The 19,795-nt window shown below is 41.3% G+C and overlaps 1 protein-coding gene across 2 annotated transcripts in view; it reads left to right on the forward strand.

The window, feature by feature from the left end:
* Window positions 1–219: 219 nt before the first annotated feature.
* Window positions 220–19,795, forward strand: part of foxn3 (forkhead box N3) — a 474,886-nt gene continuing 455,310 nt past the window's right edge. Inside the window, exon 1 of one of the 2 annotated variants that reach the window (XM_043696969.2) lies at window positions 220–449. The gene's annotated coding sequence lies outside the window, so the exon portion shown is untranslated. The other variant, XM_043696966.2, reaches the window with a different exon arrangement.

Genomic DNA, 19,795 nt, shown 5'->3' on the forward strand with positions numbered 1-19,795 from the left:
GAGCGGCGCTCAGAAAGCTAGTGCTTCCAGTTAAACCTGTTGGACTATAACCTGGTGTTGTGTGATTTTTAACTTTGCCCACCCCAGACCATCACCAGCTCCTCCACATCACGTGTGCACCCTACGCAGCCTGGAGCGGCACCTGAGGACGTCATGCGTCATGGCGTAGGGTCGCGCCGTGCGTGCGTAAACCAGCGCCAAGATGGCGGCGGGGACCAGCCATTGGTTGCTGTTACGCTATCAGGCGCCATTCCTACCGCCCGAATTCCTCCCGCCGGACCGAAGGGCCTGGAGGCCGCTCTGTGGGCGTCAGCAGGTCGAAAAACACCGACTTTACCTCAGGAATTTATTGGCCGGGCCGAGCTGCGGGGGGTTGGCTGGAGGGGGAGGCATTTCAGCGGCTGTCGTTGTTCGTTCGAGGGGCCCATGGGGACCTGAGGCGGAGGGAGGTAATGCTCGGCCGGATTGTCTCCTTGGCGACGGCCAGGGAGATCGTGGCGTTATTGAGCGATGTTTCCCCCCCTCCATCCCTTTTTTTTAAATAAGCACTTTTTATTCCAGGGGGTGGGGAAAAACCACGAGCGCTGGGGGAAAAAAATCCCTTGTGTTCGTCAACAGCCATCTTTCCATGACATGAAGTGTAAGTAGACAAAAACCCAACTGTATCTTTATGTATTACATTTCTGCTGCTGCTTCACTCGAGAACATTGTTTCCTATACATTACAACTTATTTCTCTTCCACTTCCCCCTCCCTGACAAAGTGAAATTGCAAACTCGGCAAAAGATTAGGGAGGCTTGAATAGTTTCGCTTGTTTATTTTTGTCCTATTTTAAAAGTCCATCTCGAACTTTTGTGTGTACATCTACATACATATAGATAAATATTATGTATTTATAACGTGGTGTTGTCCTTGAAATACAGTCCAATGTGTCTTTGTCCTCACCGCTTTTATTTATGCTAAATTTTGGTGTTTGGTTGGAACCTGGACTCCTGACATTGCAGCTAAAGTTTGGTTTGAATGCACCAAGTGGGCGAAATTTTGATTTTTTTTAAAGTGTTTGGGGTTGTGATTATCATTGTTCTAACTGAAAGCGACTTGAAATGTTTGTATATTGTATCAAATTTAAATGCAACTCTCCTCTCATTGTCCTACCCAAGTTTTATACTCAACTGTCTTAATAAAGTAAATTTTCTTTTAAGAAAAGGAGCTGTACTTCTACCCTTTCCGGCCAGCCTGCTGCTCAATGAGTGTTTGTTTTTCTCTTTAATGGGTAATTGTGTCCGTCTACACTTGTTTCCCCCTGCTGCGCACATTGGTTCTTTAAGTTGTTTCTTTTTATTTGCAGATTTTGTTTTGGAACATTCGCCCTTTCCCTCTTAAGATGTTGCTGTTTTCATGTAATGTCATTGTATTGCATTGTCATCCTCTGCTATAGGGAGCAGTGTTAGGCAACACCGCAGTGTCCTCAACCTCTGTCCTCTGGTAGGATAATGGTCTTTACCTTGTGATGGTGAAAGCAAATCTCAAATTCTCGTATCAAGGATTTTTCTTGTTTAAATCCCATTTGATAAACATACTGAATTCTCCTGTTAACTTCACTTTTTTTTAGGCTTATCTCAGCGTAAGTGTAACTTGTAGAAATGGGAATGTGTAAATGTCGCGGCCTTTCCCTAAAAGAAGCCTGTTTGGTTTTGGTCATGCCTGAGCTTTGCTCAAATTGGTCGTTTCAGCAGATAGCATTTAATCCAAGGTGACAAGGCAACTGTTTCCAAGGGTAGACAACTCTGGAGAAAGCCAAAGCCATGGACCTGCCACTTGACCTTTTGACAGTTAGGTGGTCGAATGAAAAGATGCACCAGCAATTAACCCAGATTATGAAGTTCGCACACATCTTCGTGATTTACACAGTCCGTTTGAAGCAATGCACAACGGCGTCTTTCAGTCTCGCTGCGCTGCAGATGTTGTCTATAAGTTCAGGACTGCAAAACTGGATGAACTAAGTCGATGCGTTTAATGTCGCTCGTCCATTCGTCGAAAACAACGCTTGTGCTATCTATGAAAGACTGTCGATGCTTCAGCAGTTTCGCACTCTTCCAAAAATAGAATGCAAGGGATTGTGGGCAGGAGTCTTGTGATTTTTTCTCTCTCTGTATAATGTAAACCAGATGCTATGTGCGGAGGAATTGCCACGCAGCTCAAACCGTGTACGATTAAATCACTTACGCCCACTTCGGAGGCACGGGATCTGATTACTGACTACCGACCTTAAATTGGATGTTTGTTTTGAAACAATCAATGAACGGATTTCGGCGGCTGAGTTAAATAGGACAGAAGGACAAAGATGCAAAGGACAAAGTTGATTTTTTTTCTTGTTATGGCATGCTAACAAATACGTTTGCAAAACGAATACTGGAAACAACTTAGTCTAATGTATTCATTTACAATGATATTTGAGGCGTGGTCCTACAAAGTAACTGCCCGATAAGGCGTTTTTTTTTGTTATATATTGCTCCATATATTCAAACGCGTTTTCAACGCAAGGTATTAGACCTTCCTAAAGATACATTGTTATTTAAAAGTGACAATCGTGCGCTTCAAATCAATTACACACCAGGAATTCCAAGTTAACTCATCCTTTTATGTACGGGGACCGCAGTTGGAAGCATTCGGCTATTGGATTGCTGTAATGTTTGAAAATAAACCATATCTCATTGAAATAATTGTCCATTACACAATCTTTTCGTGTTTATATGTTCTGACATGTATAGACTCATTAACAAAATGGCCTTGAATTGCACTGATTCTTTATTTTAATGAAACGGTTATATTTTTAAAACTTTTGATTTTCATAATTGAAGTTTTAATGTATTTGGGGATCAGCCGAATATGTTACTACAATGATATATTGTATGAATTCTGGTTGCATAGGGAGTGTTACAGATAGAAAAAGTTATATTCAGTGCAAAATTTTTCTATAGATTTTCAACAATTTTCTTAAGGTCTGATCATGTTACCCCATAAAGATAATTGGCTCTGCACTGGTGAAATACTCATTAAGTATTTTAACTTGATCTAATAAATGTGTGTTAAGTACTATTAAGCTCCAAAGACTGACTGCTTCACATGGAGGGATTAGTTATTACCACATACTTATCCTTAATGTAACTTGCTTCATGTGACATAATCCAACCTCTCAAATTTCAAACTGTTTGCATACAAATTGTAATGAAAAGAGGGAATAAAAGAGCGCTGATCTGTGTTAGTTACATGAATTGATACAGTAATGAGGGTGTATGTTCATACTAGTGATTGAACTCTGCTTTGCCAAAAGAGAAATTAATCACTGATATAGCGTAATCCTTTGATTATAGATTAGAAAATGCCTTGATGACTTTCTGCATTTGAACATTAAATGCATTATTTTATTGTATGTAGCCCAAATAATCAACTGGTTAGACGAAACTGGTATCTTTACATTCTTAAAGATTAAATTATACACCTAGTTTACTATACACTATAGTTAAAATTTATCCAGTAAATAAAGCTCCACTTGCTGAATCTTCAGCTACAAGTTGTAACACTAAATTCATTCTGGTTGACCTTTTCTGGATTTTCTCTATTAAGGAACTAAACTGGACACTATCCTGTATGCAACCACAAGTATTGCATTCATAACTTATTGAATTCTACTAGCAGTTCAACACATGCTGATAAGGCTTGCAACTCTAGTTTACGGCCTTTAAAATTCAGCATCTGTATATGTGACTTTTTTGTTTCAACCCTCGCCTATAAGGAGGTAACCCATACATGATGTACATATGCCTGAAATTGCAGCACTAATCCTTCATTTATCCACAATGATGGATATCTGCAAGATACATAGTGTGTCTACATCAGGTTGTATCCTGTCTGTTGCGTTGCTTTTGAGCCCAGACACTCTGATAAGCCATCATCATACTGGTCATTACATTTTGATCCTTGTTAGTTCCTTATTGTAATTTCATTTTTATGTAATTTCTACTATGGATTACTAGCTATTATATAATTGATTCTTTTTTTAAATTTGCATTTTTGCCCTTGCTACTCTTTTTTCCCAGTTGAGCTTCTTGTGAAGCAATTGTCATCAAACTCCACAGTCAGATGTGTAATAATCTTGCAAAATCAAACAGTGGATGTTGGAAATCTGAAATAAAAACAAGGTGTTAGCTATGCTGGCATATGTGGAATAATAATTTGTTAGTCAGAACTGCAGAGATGTGTTTATCCACAGCCACCAGTTTTAAATATTAACTTGCATAGAATCAAAGAATGGTTACTATACATTTTGCTGATCATGCCTATGTCACAGACATTTTGCTTGTGCCATACCTCCGCCCTATCTTGGCAAGACTCTGCAGATAATTAGTTGAAACTTTATTGCTGGAACAGCACAGCAGGTCAGGCAGCATCCAGGGAACAGGAGATTCGACGTTTCGGGCACAGGCCCTTCTTCAGGAATCCTGATTCCTGAAGAAGGGCCTGTGCCCGAAACGTCGAATCTCCTGTTCCGTGGATGCTGCCTGACCTGCTGTGCTGTTCCAGCAATAAAGTTTCAACTTTGATCTCCAGCATCTGCAGACCTCACTTTCTCCTCTGCAGATAATTATCTGATTTTCTTTAAAATGCAATTGAATCTCCCTCTATCATAATCTCAGGCAGTGCATTCCAGTTCTTAACCACATGTTGTCTAAACGGGTGTTTTTATGCCCCTTCTGGTTCTCCAATCATATTATTGTGCACTGCTTAATATTTCTACTGTTGGGAACAGTTACTCCCTACCTAGAATAAAACACAGATGCTGGGGATCTGAAACAAAAACAGAAATCACTGGAAAATGCAACAGGTCTGGCAGCACCGATAGGAAGAAAGTAGAGTTAACGTTTTGAGATCGGTAACTCCTCTTCAGAACTGTTAGGATTGGCAAAACCTGTATTTATGCATAAGTGTGTATGTGTTTGCATGTGGGCTGGGGCAGTGGGGTGGATGGTGTTGTGTTGAAGGGAATAGCTGAGTGGAAAGATGGAAATAGAATCCACAGAAGAAAGGAGTAGGTAAATAGAGAGAATGCATAGCAGGACAGGACAGAAAAAACGCTAATGGTGAGAAAATGGATTCATTGAGCTGAATGCAGCCCATATAAGATGGTAATGGACCGAGGAGTATGTGAGAATGCATGACTACTAAAATGACCCATGTCAAAACAAGACTGCATGTGTTTAAAAAAAACATGGAAGGATGGAATCAGGCTCTAGAGTTATTGAACTCAATGCTGAATTCTAGGGTCCCTAAGCGGAAATGAAATATTCTTCGAGCTTGCGCTGAGGCTTGCTGCTTACCTACTTAATCTGTCCAGACCCCATTGATTGAGCATAGCTGTCAAATTCTCTTCATCTTCCTTTCCAAAGATAACCCAGTTTTGGATGTAAGTTTGCTCGCTGAGCTGGAAGGTTCATTTCCAGATGTTTCGTCACCCTATTAGGTAACATCTTCAGTGGACCTCCAGGAAAAGCACTGCTGATGATTCCTGTTTTAATATGTTTGGGTTTCTTTGAGTTGGTGATGTCATTTCCTGTTTTTCTCAGGGGTTGGTAGATGGGGTCTAACTCGATGTGTTTGTTGATGAGAATTTCGGTTGGAATGCCATGCTTCTAGGAATTTTCGTGCGTGCCTCTGTTTTGCTTGCCTTAGGATGGGTGTGTTGACCCAGTCGAAGTGGTGTCCTTCCTCATTCGTATGTAAGGATACTAGTGAGAGAGGGTCATGTCGTTTTGTGGCTAGTTGATGTTCGTGTATCCTGGTGGCTAGTCTTCTGCCTGTTTGTCCAATGTAGTGTTTGTTACAATCCTTGCACAGTAGTTTGTAAATGACATTAGCTTTGCTTGTTGTCTGTATAGGGTCTTTCAAGTTCATTATCTGGTGTTTTAGTGTGTTGGTGGGCTTCTGGGCTACCATGATGCCAAGGGGTCTGAGTCGTCTGGCAGTCATTTCTGAGATGTCTTTGATGTAGAACAGAGTGGCTAGGATTTCTGGACATGTTTTGTCTGCTTGTTTGGGTTTGTTGCTGAGAAATTGGCAGACTTTGTTCATAGGGTACCCATTCTTTTTTAATACACGGTATAGGTGATTTTTCTCTGCTTTGCGAAGTTCCTCTGTGCCGCAGTGTGTGTGTTGGCTCGTTGAAATAATGTTCTGATGCAGCTTCGTTTATGGATGTTGCTTCTGTAGTTCAGTATTTGGTCCGTATGTGGCATTTTCCTGTAGACACTAGTTTGAAGTTCTCCATTGGCTGTTTGCTCTACTGTGACATCTAGGACTGGCAGTTTGTTGTTTTTCTCCGCTTTAGCGAATTTTATGCCAGTAAGGGTATTATTGATGGTCTTGAAGGTTTCCTCTAATTTGTTTCATTTAGTGATGACAAAGGTCATCACCCACCAACACACTAAAACAGCAGCTAATGAACTTGAAAGACCCTGTACAAAGAACAAGCAAAACTAATATCATTTACAAAATACCATGCAAGAACTGTAACAAACACTACATTGGGCCACCAGGATACATGAACATCAACTAGCCACAAAAAGACATGACCCACTCTCACTAGTATCTTTACATACAGATGAGGAAGGACACCACTTTGACTGGGCCAACACATCCATCCTTGGACAAGCCAAACAGAGACACGCACGAGAATTCCTAGAAGCATGGCATTCCAACCGGAACACACTCAACAAACTTAGAGTTAGACCCCATCTACAGCACCCTGAGAAAAAGAACAGGAAATGACATCACCAATCCAAAGAAACCCAAACATTTGAATAGAAAGCAGGAATCATCAGCAGTGCGTTGCCCAGAGGCCCGCTGAAGATGTTACCTAGCAGGGTAATGAAATGTCTGGAAATGAACCTACCAGCTCAGTGAGCAAACCTACTTCCAGAACTTCAACCTGAGCTACAAATCTTCTCAAAACTCGCTATAACCCAGTTTCTCCAATTTAATCCTTACATCAAGTTTCTAATGTCTAGAACTGCTCTAGTAAATCTTTTCTGCATTTTTATTAATACCTTCACATTATATGGGTTGCATTCAGCTCAGTTAACCCATTTTGTGGCTGTGTGGTCCCCAGAATTACACACATTTCCAGTTGTGCACATCAAGGGGGAGACGATGGCCTAATGTTATTGCTGCATTGTTAATCCAGCGACTCTGGATTATGTTCTGGGCACCCAGGTCCAAATTCAGCCACGGCAGGTGGTAGATTAAATTCAATGAGAAAATAACCTGGATTTATGAGTGTAATGATGACCAAGAATCCATTGTCAATTGTTGAAAATATCCCATCTGGTTCATTAATTTCCTTTAGGGAAGGAAGCTGCTAACATTACCACATCTGGCCTACATGTGACTCCAGACTCAAAGCAGTGCAGTTCACTTTTAACCGCACTCAACGATGGGTAATAAACGCTGGCCTAGCCAGCAACTCCCTCATCTTGTGAATGAATAAAGAAAAAAGTTGTTGCAGTTGAGGTCAAACCAGAGATTTAAGGTTAATTGTGACTTCCATGCTTTTATACACTGCATTGAGTGTGTGGTGCTGGCAAAGCACAGCAGGTCAGGCAGCATCTGAGGAGCTGGAGAATTGAAAGTTCGGGCATGAGCCCTTCATCAGGAGTGGGTTTTCCCTGATGAAATGTCTATTCTCCTGCTCCTTGGAAGCTGCCTGACCTGCTGTGCCTTTCCAGCACCACACTCTCAACTCTGATCTCCAGCACCAGCAGTCCTCACTTTCTCCTTTTTATACACTCTGCCTCTATTTATAAAGCACAAGATTCAGTATACTCATTAGCTCTATTCTTGACCACTTATGTCATCAATGGTTTGAGCACACATGCCCCAGATGTCTGTAAATTTGTATTCACTTTACACTTTTCTCAGTGTATCACTTAATGCTTTGCAATGTTTCATGAGCCATATGTCTGTCCCCTCTAATAGTCTGTATGTTTGAGTGATGAGCTGACAAAGTGCAATTACAGCAGGTAAAAGGCATCGGAATAGTTAGATGAATAGAAAGGGTTTAGAGGGATATGGGCCAAGTACTGGCAAATGGGACTAGATTAATTTAGGCTATCTGATTGGCATGGACAGGTTGGACCGAAGGGGCTGTTTCCATGCCGTACATCTCTGATGCAAACTTTTAACTGAATGAAGACATTAAAAATTGACCTATAGTGGATTTCAAGACAAGGGGGTACATTTTAACAGTGAGAGGAGAGAGATTTGGAAAATAAGCAAGAGGGTGGTTTGTGTGTGGAATGAACTTCCTGAGACAGTGGTGGATGTGGGCACAACTGTAAAGTTTAAAAGGCATTTAAACTTTGGTTTGAATACAAATTTACATGAATAGGAAAGGTTTGGAGGATCATGGGCTAGGAATAGGCAGGTGGGACTAGTTTAGTTTGGGATTGTTTGGCATGGACTAGTTGTGCTGAAGGGTCTGTTTCCATGCTGTATGATTCCATGACAAAAGAACTGAACAGAAACTGTTGTGTAAGGATTGGTGCTAATTTACCTTGGGCAATATGATGTGGAGGTGTTAGTGTTAGACTGGGATGCACAAAGTTAAAAATCTCACAATAGGTAACGAGCAGCGCTTTGAAAGCTTGTACTTTTCAAATAAACCTGTTGGACTGTAACCTGGTGTTGTGATTTTAACTTTACCTTGGGAAAAGTAGTTTTGCTTGAAATATCCAGGCTGCATAATAATTAGCTAATAGAACTGCATTTCTAGAAAATGATACTAAGACAAAGTTCTGGATTTTCAGAGACTGAAGTTTTAAGTAAAAATTTCATAGATGTACACCAAAAACAATTTATATATGTTGTCAAGTTCTAATGAAATATTAACTGGGGCAATACTGAGCAATTTTAAAAGAAAAGAATGGTGAAGAAGGGAAGAAAGGGTACATACAATATCTGACAAATACAAAGTACTGTAACAGACTCTGTTGAAAACATTACAAGTTCTGTAAAGTGTATAATTGCGTCTCGACATTCTGCAGTGGAAGTTCGATAATCTTCATGTAACAGTAGTTTAATTGGAATATTCATCTGAACTCAAGAATTTGAATATAAGTTGGTGAGAATATTGTTTTGCGGTCTTTTATTGGAAACTAATTTTGGGTTTTTCGGGCAACCACACAATGTTGGTTATTGAGGGGAGGAGAAGTGGGTCGTCTTATTCATTTTGGATTATGTTCATTCTGAAAGCACTAGTTTTCTAATGGTCAGTACACAACCTATTTTGTTTATCTTTCTGAAACTGAATCTCAGATTTTATAGGTTATTGCAATAGGGATGGAATTTGTTTTAAAACAAATAATTGCAGATGCTAGAGATCTGAAACAAACAACAACCACTGGATAAATTCAGCAGATCCAGCAGCATCTGTGAAGAGAAAATCAGTTAAGATATGGAATGCTTCCCAAATTTGTTATCATTAGCTGATCTTGGACCCTGCACATTGTGTTGCTTTTTTTTTGTACAATATTTGACATGAAAGCATGCTTTCAAACTTGGAAATAGTACTGAAAAGTAGTCTCTCCTCATTCCCTGCATTGTAGCTTTTTTTTTTAAGTTTGACCTATTTTCCAAAGAGCAGTCCATAACTTGTAGTTAGGAAAATACATTCAGATTTTATAACATTGCAGTATATTATTGTATTATGCAAGCTGCACTGTAGAAAATTACATTTCATAAGTTGAAATTAATGCTGAGTTTAGAAATCAAGGCATCTTTACATTTTGAACAAATAATACCTATCTTCAATGTATAAAAGCCAAATATGGTGGCTACTGGAAATCTGAGCAGATACAATGCTGGAGAACCTGAACAGATCTGACTATCTGTGGAGAGAAAAATAGAGTTAACATTTTGAGTATGGTTTTTTTCAGTTCCAAATGCTGCCAGATATGCAGAGTTCCTTTACCATTAGCTATGCTTATTTGTTTCAATCTTTGAGGAACTGTCAGTTTTAGAGTCATACAGCATGGAAACAGATCCTTCAGTCCAACTAGTCCACACTGACCATGTTCCCAAACTAAACTAGTCCCATCAGCCTGGGTTTGGCCCATATCACTCCAAACCTTTCCTATCCATGTATTTATTCGAATGTCTTTTAAACATTATAACTTTACCAGCATCCATCAGTTCCTTGTGCAATTAATTGCACACACAAACCACTCTTTGCATTAAAGTTGCCCGAAGTAGTTTTAAAACAGCAACTAATGAACTTGAAAGACCTTATGCAGGCAACAAGCAAAACTAATGTCATTTACAAAATACCTTGCAAGAACTGTAACAAACATTACATTGGACAAACAGGCAGGAAACTAGCCACAAAATGACATGACCCCCTCTTGCTAGTATCCTTACATACAAATGAGGATAACTTTGGGACAACACATCCATCCTAGGACAAGCCAAACAGAGACGTGCACAAGAATACCTAGATGAATGACATTCCAACTGGAACTCTATCAACAAACACATTGATTCGGGTCCCATTTACCAGTCCCTGAAAAAAAGAACAGGAAATGACCTCACCATAGGAAATGACCACCAATCCTAGGGAACTCTCAATAGAAAGTGGGCTACACCACCAGTGCTTCATTCAGAGGTTCACTGAAGATGTTACCTAGTATGGTGATGGAATGTGAATTGGCCATACTAAATTGCTAATTGCCATACTAAATTCAGGTGAATTGGCCATACTAAATTGCCTGTCATGTTAGGTAAGGGGTAAATGTAGGGGTATGGGTGGGTTTCGTTTCGGCGGGTCGGTGTGGACTTGTTGGGCCGAAGGGCCTGTTTCCACACTGTAATCTAATCTAATCTAAATGCCCCTCGTTTTATAAACCTCTATAAGGTCACCCCTCAGCCTCTGACACTCCGGGGAAAACAGCCCCAGCCTATTTAACCTCTTCCTAAAGCTCAAAACCTCCAACCCTGGCAAATCTTAAATCTCTTCTGAGTTCTTTCAAGTTTCACAACATCCCTTCTATAGCAGAGAGACCAGAATTGCAGGCAATATTCCATAAGTGGCCTAAACAATGTCCTGTACAGCCACATGACCTCCCAACTCCTATATTCCATACACTGACCAAAAAAGGCATGCATACCAAATGCCGCCATCACTATCTTATCTAGGTCGGTGTGGACTTGTTGGGCCGAAGGGCCTGTTTCCATACTGTAGGGAATCTAATCTAATGGGATTCCACTCTAGATTTAGGGAGTCACGGTGGCTCAGTGGTTAGCACTACTGCCTCAGTGCCAGGGACCCGGGTTCAATTCCTACCTTGGGTAACTGTGGCTTTTGCACATTCTCCCAGTGTCTGCATGGGCTTCCTCCAGGTGCTCTGGTTTCCTCCCACAGTCCAAAGATGTGCAGGTTAAGTGAATTGGCCATGCTAAATTGCCCATAGTGTTAGGTGAAGAGGTAAATGTAGGGGAATGGGTCTGGGTGGGTTGCTCTTCGGAGGGTCGGTGTGGACTTGTTGGGCCGAAGGGCCTGTTTTCACATTTAGTAATCTAGTAGCTGTGACCCCACTTTCAAGAAACTATGAACCTGCACTCCAAGGTCTCCTTGTTCAGTAACACTTGTAGGACCTTACCATTAAGTATATAATTCCTCCCCATATTTACTTTTCCAAAATGCAGCACCTCACATTTGTCTAAATTAAACTCCATCTCCCACTCCTTGGCCTGCTGGCCCATCTGATCAAGATCCCGTTGTACTGAGGTAATCTTCGCTAACTGCGGCACCTCCAATATTGATGTAATCTGCAAATGTACCTCCTTTGTTCACATCTAAATCATTTGTATAAATGACAAAAAGTAGTGGACTCGGCACCAATACTTGTAGAACACCACTGGTCACAGGCCTCCAATCTGAAAAACAACCCTGCACCACACTCTTGTCATTCTACCTTTGAGCCAGTTCTGTATCCAAATAGTGAGTTCTCCCTGTACTCCACGAGATCTAACCTTGTGAACCAGTCTCCCATGGGAAACCTTGTCAAACGCCTTACTGAAATACATATAGATCACGTCTACCGCTCTGCCCTCCTCAATCTTCTTTGTTACTTCAAAAAACTCAATCAAGTTTGTGAGACATGATTTCCCACACACAAAGCCATGTTGGCCATCCCTAATCAGTCCCTGCCTTTCCAAATACATGTACATCCTGTCCCTCAGGATTCCCTCCAATAATTTGCCTCCCACCGACGTCAGGCTCACTGGTCTATAGTTCCCTGGCTTGTACTTAGCACCTTTCTTAAACAGTGGCACCACATTAATGAACCTCCAATCTTCCGGCACCTCACCTGTGACTATCGATGATACAAATATCTCAGCAAGAGCTGGAAATGTGTTGCTGGAAAAGCGCAGCAGGTCAGGCAGCATCCAGGGAACAGGAGAATCGACGTTTCGGGCATAAGCCCTTCTTCAGGAAGCCCTTCATTCCTGAAGAAGGGCTTATGCCCGAAACGTCGATTCTCCTGTTCCCTGGATGCTGCCTGACCTGCTGCGCTTTTCCAGCAACACATTTCCAGCTCTGATCTCCAGCATCTGCAGACCTCACTTTCTCCTCAACCATTTCAGCAAGAGGCCCAGCAATCATTTCTCTAGCTTCCCACAGAGTTCTAGGGGTACACCTGATCAGGTCCTGGGAATTTATCCACTTCTGTGTTTCAAGACATCCAGCACTACTTCCTCTGTAATATGGACATTTTTTGAGATGTCACCATCTATTTCCCAACATTCTATATCTTCCACCTCTTTTTCCACAGTAAACTCTGATGCTAAATACTCGTTTAGTATCTTCCCCAATCTCCTGCGGCTCCACACAAAGGCCGCCTTACTGATCTTTGAGGGGATGGAAATGTGTTGCTGGAAAAGCGCAGCAGGTCAGGCAGCATCTAGGGAACAGGAGAATCTGAGGGGCCCTATTTTCTCCTTAGGTAATCTCTTGTCCTTAATGTATTTGTAAAAACCCTTTGGATTCTCCTTAACTCACTTTGCCAAAGCTATCTCATGTCCCCTTTTTGTCCTCCTGATTTCCTTAAGTATACTCCTACAGCCTTTATACTCTTCTAAGGATTCACTTGATCTCTCCTGTCTGTATCTGACATGCTTCCTCCTTTTTCTTAACCAGACTCTTGATTTCTCTAGTCATCCCGCATTCAGTACACCTACCAGCCTTTCCTTTCACCCTGACAGGAATATACCGTTGCTGGACTCTCCTTATCTCATTTCTCATTTTCCAACTGTCCCTTTCCCTGTGAACATCTGATCCATTTCAGCTTTTGAAAGTTGTTGCATAATACTGTCAAAGTTGCAATTCCTGTAATTTAGAACTTCAACTTTTAGATCTGGTCTATCCTTTTCTATCACTATTTTAAAACTAATAGAATTATGGACACTGGCCCCAAAGTGCTCCCTCACTGACACCTCAGTCACCTGCCCTGTCTTATTTCCCAAGAGTAGATCAGGTTTTGTATCTTCTCTCGTAGGTACATCCACATACTGAATCAGAATTTTCTTGTACACCTTCAACAAATTCCTCACCATCTAAGTTAAAAATCTCAACACCAGGTTATAATCCAACAGGTTTAATTGGAAGCACTAGCTTTCGGAGTGTCGCTCCTTCATCAGGTGGAGCAGTGCTCCGACAGCTGGTGTGCTTCCAGTTGAACCTGTTGGACTATAACCTGGTGGTGTGATTTTTAACTTTGTATACCCCAGTTCAACACTGGCATCTCCAAATCAAGGCTCACCATCTAAACCCTTAACACTATGGCAGTCCCAGTCTAAGTTTGGAAAGTTAAAATCCCCTACCATAACCACCCTATTATTCTTAGAGAGAACTGAAAGATCCTTACAAATTTGTTTCTCAATTTCCCTCTGACTATTGGGGAATCTATAATACAATCCCAATCAGGTGATCATTCCTTTTCTTATTTCTCAGTTCCACCCAAATAACTTCCCTAGATGTATTTCCGTGAATATCCTCCCTCTATACAGCTGTAATGCTATCCCTTATCAAAAATGCCACTCCTTCCTCTCTTGCCTCCCTTTCTGTCCTTTCAGCAGCATTTGTATCCTGGAACATTTAAGCTGCCAGTCCTGTCCATCCCCGAGCCATATTCCTGTAATTGCCATGATATCGTAATCTCATTTCCTCACCATGTGCTGAGTTCATCTGCCTTTGCTGTTAGGCCCCTTGCATTGCAATAAATGCAGTTTAATTTATCACTTGTTCTCTGTTTTGTCCCTAACTGCCCTGACTATATGGCTCACTCCTTTTCCCAACTGTACCAGTTGCCAATTGATCTCTTTTCCCCCCTACATCGCTGTGTTCCATCTCCCTCTCCCCTTCTTCCCCATCTCCCCCCTTACTCATTTAAATCTTCCTGAGCAGTTCTTGCAGATCTCCCTGCCAGTATATTAGTCCCCTTCCAATTTGGGTGCAATCTGTCCATCCTTGTACAGGTCACTTTTACCCCAGAAGAGATTTCAATGATCCAATGTTGATTGGAGGTCCTAAATAAAGAAGACGTCTTGAACCTGTGCATAAAAATGTTGGCATATTGGGGTCCAAATTTGGTCCCCATGGCTATTCAGCGTGTCTGAATGAAGAACTGGTTGTCAAAGGTGAAAATGTTGTAGTGGAGGATAAAGTGGATGAGTTGTAGGACAAGGCTTGAAGGTTGGCAGTTGTTGGAGTTGAGTACTAAGACTGTTGCTGCGATTCCATCATTGTGGGGCATGCTGGTATAGAGTGCTGAAACGTCCATTGTGATGAGGAATGTTCCTGGTTCGACTGGTCCATGGGTGCTGAGTTTCTGTAAGAAATCTGTAATGTCGCGACAGAGGCTTTGGTGGGGGGGTCCCCTTTACAATGGGTTTCAAGATGCCTTCGACATAGCCAGAGAGGTTCTTACAGACTCGTACACTCATGCAGAGCCTCTCTCATACACTTCCACCCTCTCACAAACCTATACCCCTTTACACACTCTCTCAGGCTCTCATAACCACACCCTTCCCGCACGCGTGCACACATGCACGCCCACATGCACATTTAAGTTTGTGGGGTGAATTTTTACCTGCAGAATTACATTTTACTTTGCTCAGTTTGGCCATTGTGGCACAGGCAGTCTCACAGGGCAGCTCACACCTTTTAAATGCATTATCTGGGCTGACATGACACGGATTGTTTAAGTTCACTTGAGAATGTAATTTTTAAATGTTCGGCGATTTACATATGAAAGAACTGAAACCAGCACGTTCATTCTAAAAGATGAGCGACTTAACAAACAATCAAGATCTTTTTCAATACATAATTTCAGTTACATCACACTAAGCTTTTGCTATAAATTCTGTCTTATGATCTTATATTACACAACCACCTGATGGAGCAGCACTCTGAAAGCTAGTGCTTCCAAATAAATCTTTTGGACTATAACTTGGTGTTGTGATTTTTAATGTTATCTGGCATTGTTATGATGAATCAAATTTTATATTAGCCTTTACATAGGCAAGACTGCATGCAGAATTCTAGTGTTGCATAATTCTAAGTTTTCTTCGCACACAAGTTCAATCACCAATATTGTCTCCTTACCATCCTCCTCAGACTTACCCCTCTCAGCTTCACTCACCCATTCCTATGTTGTTACTTCATCTTTTGTTTTACTGATCCTTGCCTATTGCTCTGTCTTGCTAATTCTGCACTTCTATTTCCTCTCTGGTTTAACCCCTGGACTGATCCATTCCAGCAAAGTATTCCACTCAGATTATTGCTTCTGTGCTGTCTACCTTGAGTACTCCAACTCCCTTTTCAGCCTTGTGCCAAAGCCTGTCTTCAGTAATTTAAGGTCTCTCTCTTATATCCTGCTTCCTAATGCTCTAACTGGTGGTCACTATTCTTAAAACTTATCTTTATATTCGCATTGTTATGCTTTCAGTCTGTAGTGTTCAAATCTTCTTTCTGCTTGTCTTTCTCATTATTCTATCCTCCTCATTGTTTCCCAACTGTGAGAAGCGCTGCAAGAAATTCTATAGCATGTCACTCTATCTGAAGGATTTCTACAGCAGGTGCTGCAGTATTATGTTTTGCTCTAAGGCCATAAGTTTCTGCCTAAAAATGTATACATTTACTGTGCAATAATACAGTCCCACTTAAGTCTTTCAAGCTGTGAAATTAGAACCTGCCATCTGCCAGGTTTAAATTGATTTTGTTTTTGAAGGTTGAAGTTCAAATTGTCAGTGCAGTAAAGGTGAATATATATTCTTTGTATCTAATGTTGATGCTAAATTGAACAGTACATTTCTTTTTTGTTCTTAAATTGTGAATTCATTTTGATAGATTGGAATGCTTATTTGACTGTATAGGAAGATTCTTCACACCATTCTGTAACTTCAATTTTATTTATACAAAATACCTCATTGTAATTTTTTACTTCTTATAAAACCAACATTTCTGGTGCATTAAATCTGTCAGTGCTGCTTTTCTTTCATTATAAGATTTGACACTTCTGAGATTTATTTTTACTCAACTTTAATTTATCCTAAATTTAATGTGACTTATTCAAAATTTGCCTGACAATAAGCCTGGATGGATGGATTGTTAAAGATCAAAGGAACGCTTGGAATTGTTTTACTGAGAAAAAGGTACTAGGTATTTAGGCTGGAGACAATAGCAGCAGTCGGAGTCTTCCAAGGTCAGAGAAATGCTGTGGACAGTTGTGAGCAGTTGTACCGCTTACTGTCTATTTCTAAGATGAAAGTGAGTTGGGATCAAGGAGAACTACTTGTCATTTCTAGTTGAATGTGCACTTAATGTGCTTTCACATAATTTCATTTTCGTAGAATCCTCACAGTGAGGAACCAGGCCGTTCAGCCCAACAAGTCCACGCTGATGCACCAAAGAGCATTCCACCCAGACTCACCCCCTGTATTTCCCATGGCTAATCCACCTAACCTTACGTTATCCCTGGGCAATTCAGCATAGCCAATTCACCAAACCTGCACCTTTGGACTTGAGGGGAAATTGGAGCAACCAGAGAAAACCAATGCAGAAATGGGGAGAATGTGCCAATTCCACAGTCACTCAAGGCTGCAATTGAAGCCAGATTCCTGGTGCTGTGAGGCAGCAGTGCTATCCACTGAACCACTGTCTCACATTGTGGGGGATGAGGAAACAGGAAGTTATTTTGAAAGTTTACAGATTTCGCTACAAATCAATGAATTTAACATCTGGACAGAAGTTGTCTTTCCATTCAAAAGTGGCTTCTTGAATTTAGATTAGATTAGATTACTTTACAGTGTGGAAACAGGCCCTTCGGCCCAACAAGTCCTCACACCGACCCGCCGAAGCGCAAACCATCCATACCCCTACATTTACCCCTTACCTAACACAACGGACAATTTAGCATGGCCAATTTACCTGACCTGCACATCTTTGGAACTGTGGGAGGAAACCGGAGCACCCGGAGGAAACCCTCGCAGACACGGGGAGAATGTGCAAACTCCACACAGTCAGTCGCCTGAGGCGGGAATTGAACCCGGGTCTCTGGCGCTGTGAGGCAGCAGTGCTAACCACTGTGCCACCGTGCCACCCAATTTGAGCTACCACAGCTGGATGCAGAAGGAAGATGGTCTCTAGTCAAAGAAGTGCTTTTTTTTGTCTTCTCTGACATGCAGGAGATTTATTTTGGCATGGCGAGGGGGAAAAAGAATCCTTTTAAAACACACTTTATTTCTGATGGTGGATTTAAGAAACTCTTTGTAAACTGGAAAACACCTGGAGACACACTCAAGTTCTTATTCAGTTATAGAACATAGATCAGTACTGCACTTGAAGAGGTCCTTTAGCCCACCATGTCTGCACTAACCATGGATGACATTTCTAAACTAATCCCATCTACCTGCACATGGTCTATACCCCTTTATTCACTGCCCATTCTTGTATGTGTCTAAATGCCACAAACGCTGCTGTCATATATCTGCTACCATCTTCCCTGGTAGTGCATTCAGGCACCTACCACCCTTGTGTAAAAATGTTGCCTTGCACATCTCCTTTAAACCTTTCTCCCTTTTCACTTTAACTTGTGCACGCTAGTAATTGGCATTTCCACCCTGGGAAAAAGAATGACTATCAATCCTCCGCATGCCTCTCGATATTATGTACTTCTATCAGGTTGCTCCTCAGTCTCTGATGTTCTAACAAAAGCAATTGATGTTTGTTCAATCTCCGCTTACAGCTAATTTACTCCAATCCAGACAACATCCTGATAAACCTCTTCTTTTGTACCCTTTCCAAAGCCGCCTCATCCTATAGTGTGGCAACCACAATGGCACATAATACTCAGTGATCCTACTAAAGTTTTAAATGGAGTTACAAGACTCCACTGGAAGCAGACAGCGGCTGTGGACCATTTACTGTGAAGTCTGCAGAGAGCGAGAAAAATACGAAATGTTCCTCTTTTAATGGACAAATTTTAACATACAAAGAAAATAGTGTTTAACCAACAATGTTTATAGTCCATTTGTTATAGTGGAGATTCTAGTTTTTTTGTGAAATGTTGAATGACAAGTTTAATTTCTTGTCAAAAGCTGTTGATTTCCATATAATGCACATTATAGGACACTACAGAGACTGGAAATCTATCTTTAAAAATGCTGAAAAACTGTTGGGTTTGGCAGCTGCTGGAGACATTCTGAGCATGGAATGTGGAGGACAACAAAATGTCTGTGACAGGGTAGAAGACAGGAGAGTTTCTTTTGATAAGAGTTCCTCATACAGGGCTAAAGGGAATGGTGATGGAGGAAGAAAGGAAACAAAACATGCAGCTACAATGGATGCGATGCTAGTATTGAGTTTCACTGGAATAGAGCAGGAGGCCGATGACCAGTGTGTCTGCACGAGAACGGGGTGGAGAATTAAAATTACAGGCTACCAGCAGCTCAGGATCATGCAAGCTGAATGAATGGTGTTCTATAAAATACTTACCCAATCAAGATTGGTTGCTTTTCTCTTCTTTCCCACCAGCCCTGTGCAGAGGAGACCACATTCAGAGCAGTAAACTGAATGTTAAATTGAATGACATGGATATCATTGTTTAACCTGGGGTAGTTGTGTGAGGCCTTAGTGAGTGGAGGTTAGAGCAGGTGTTACACCTTCTGCCTTGGCATTGGAAAAGAACTGTGAAGGCTGTTGGGGTGTTTGGAGAGCGGACCTGGGCATATGGAACAAATAATTCCTTTGGAATGCTGAAAGGAGTGTAGAATATGTTTGCAGGTGATGGAAGATGATCCATTGAATGCAAATGTTGGTGGGTAACAGATGTGACCAGGACAGATGAACTGGAATCATGAGATGGGATCCTGACAGGCTGTAGTGAGAGAGAGTAAACAAGGTAGCTGTGAGAATTAGTGGACTTGTAATGAATGTTCTTAGCCTAATATCAAATGGAAACTGAAGTTGAGTAAGTGAAGGAGTGTGTTGCAGATGGACCAAGGAGAGGTAGTTTGGCCACGCTAAGTTGCCCATAGTGTCCAGGGATGTGCCTGCTTGGTGGATTAGCCATTCGAAAGACTTTCACAGAAAGTAATACTGTACAATGTTGGTCCAAGGGGTTTCTGGAATTGCTTGGAATCAGTGCATTGGTCTGTATTCACCTACTCAGTGGAAAACCTAGATG

The sequence above is a fragment of the Chiloscyllium plagiosum genome, unplaced genomic scaffold (assembly GCF_037043375.1).
Source record: "Chiloscyllium plagiosum isolate Xiang-an unplaced genomic scaffold, Cpla_swu_hap1 HiC_scaffold_8, whole genome shotgun sequence".
Classification (NCBI taxonomy): domain Eukaryota; kingdom Metazoa; phylum Chordata; class Chondrichthyes; order Orectolobiformes; family Hemiscylliidae; genus Chiloscyllium; species Chiloscyllium plagiosum.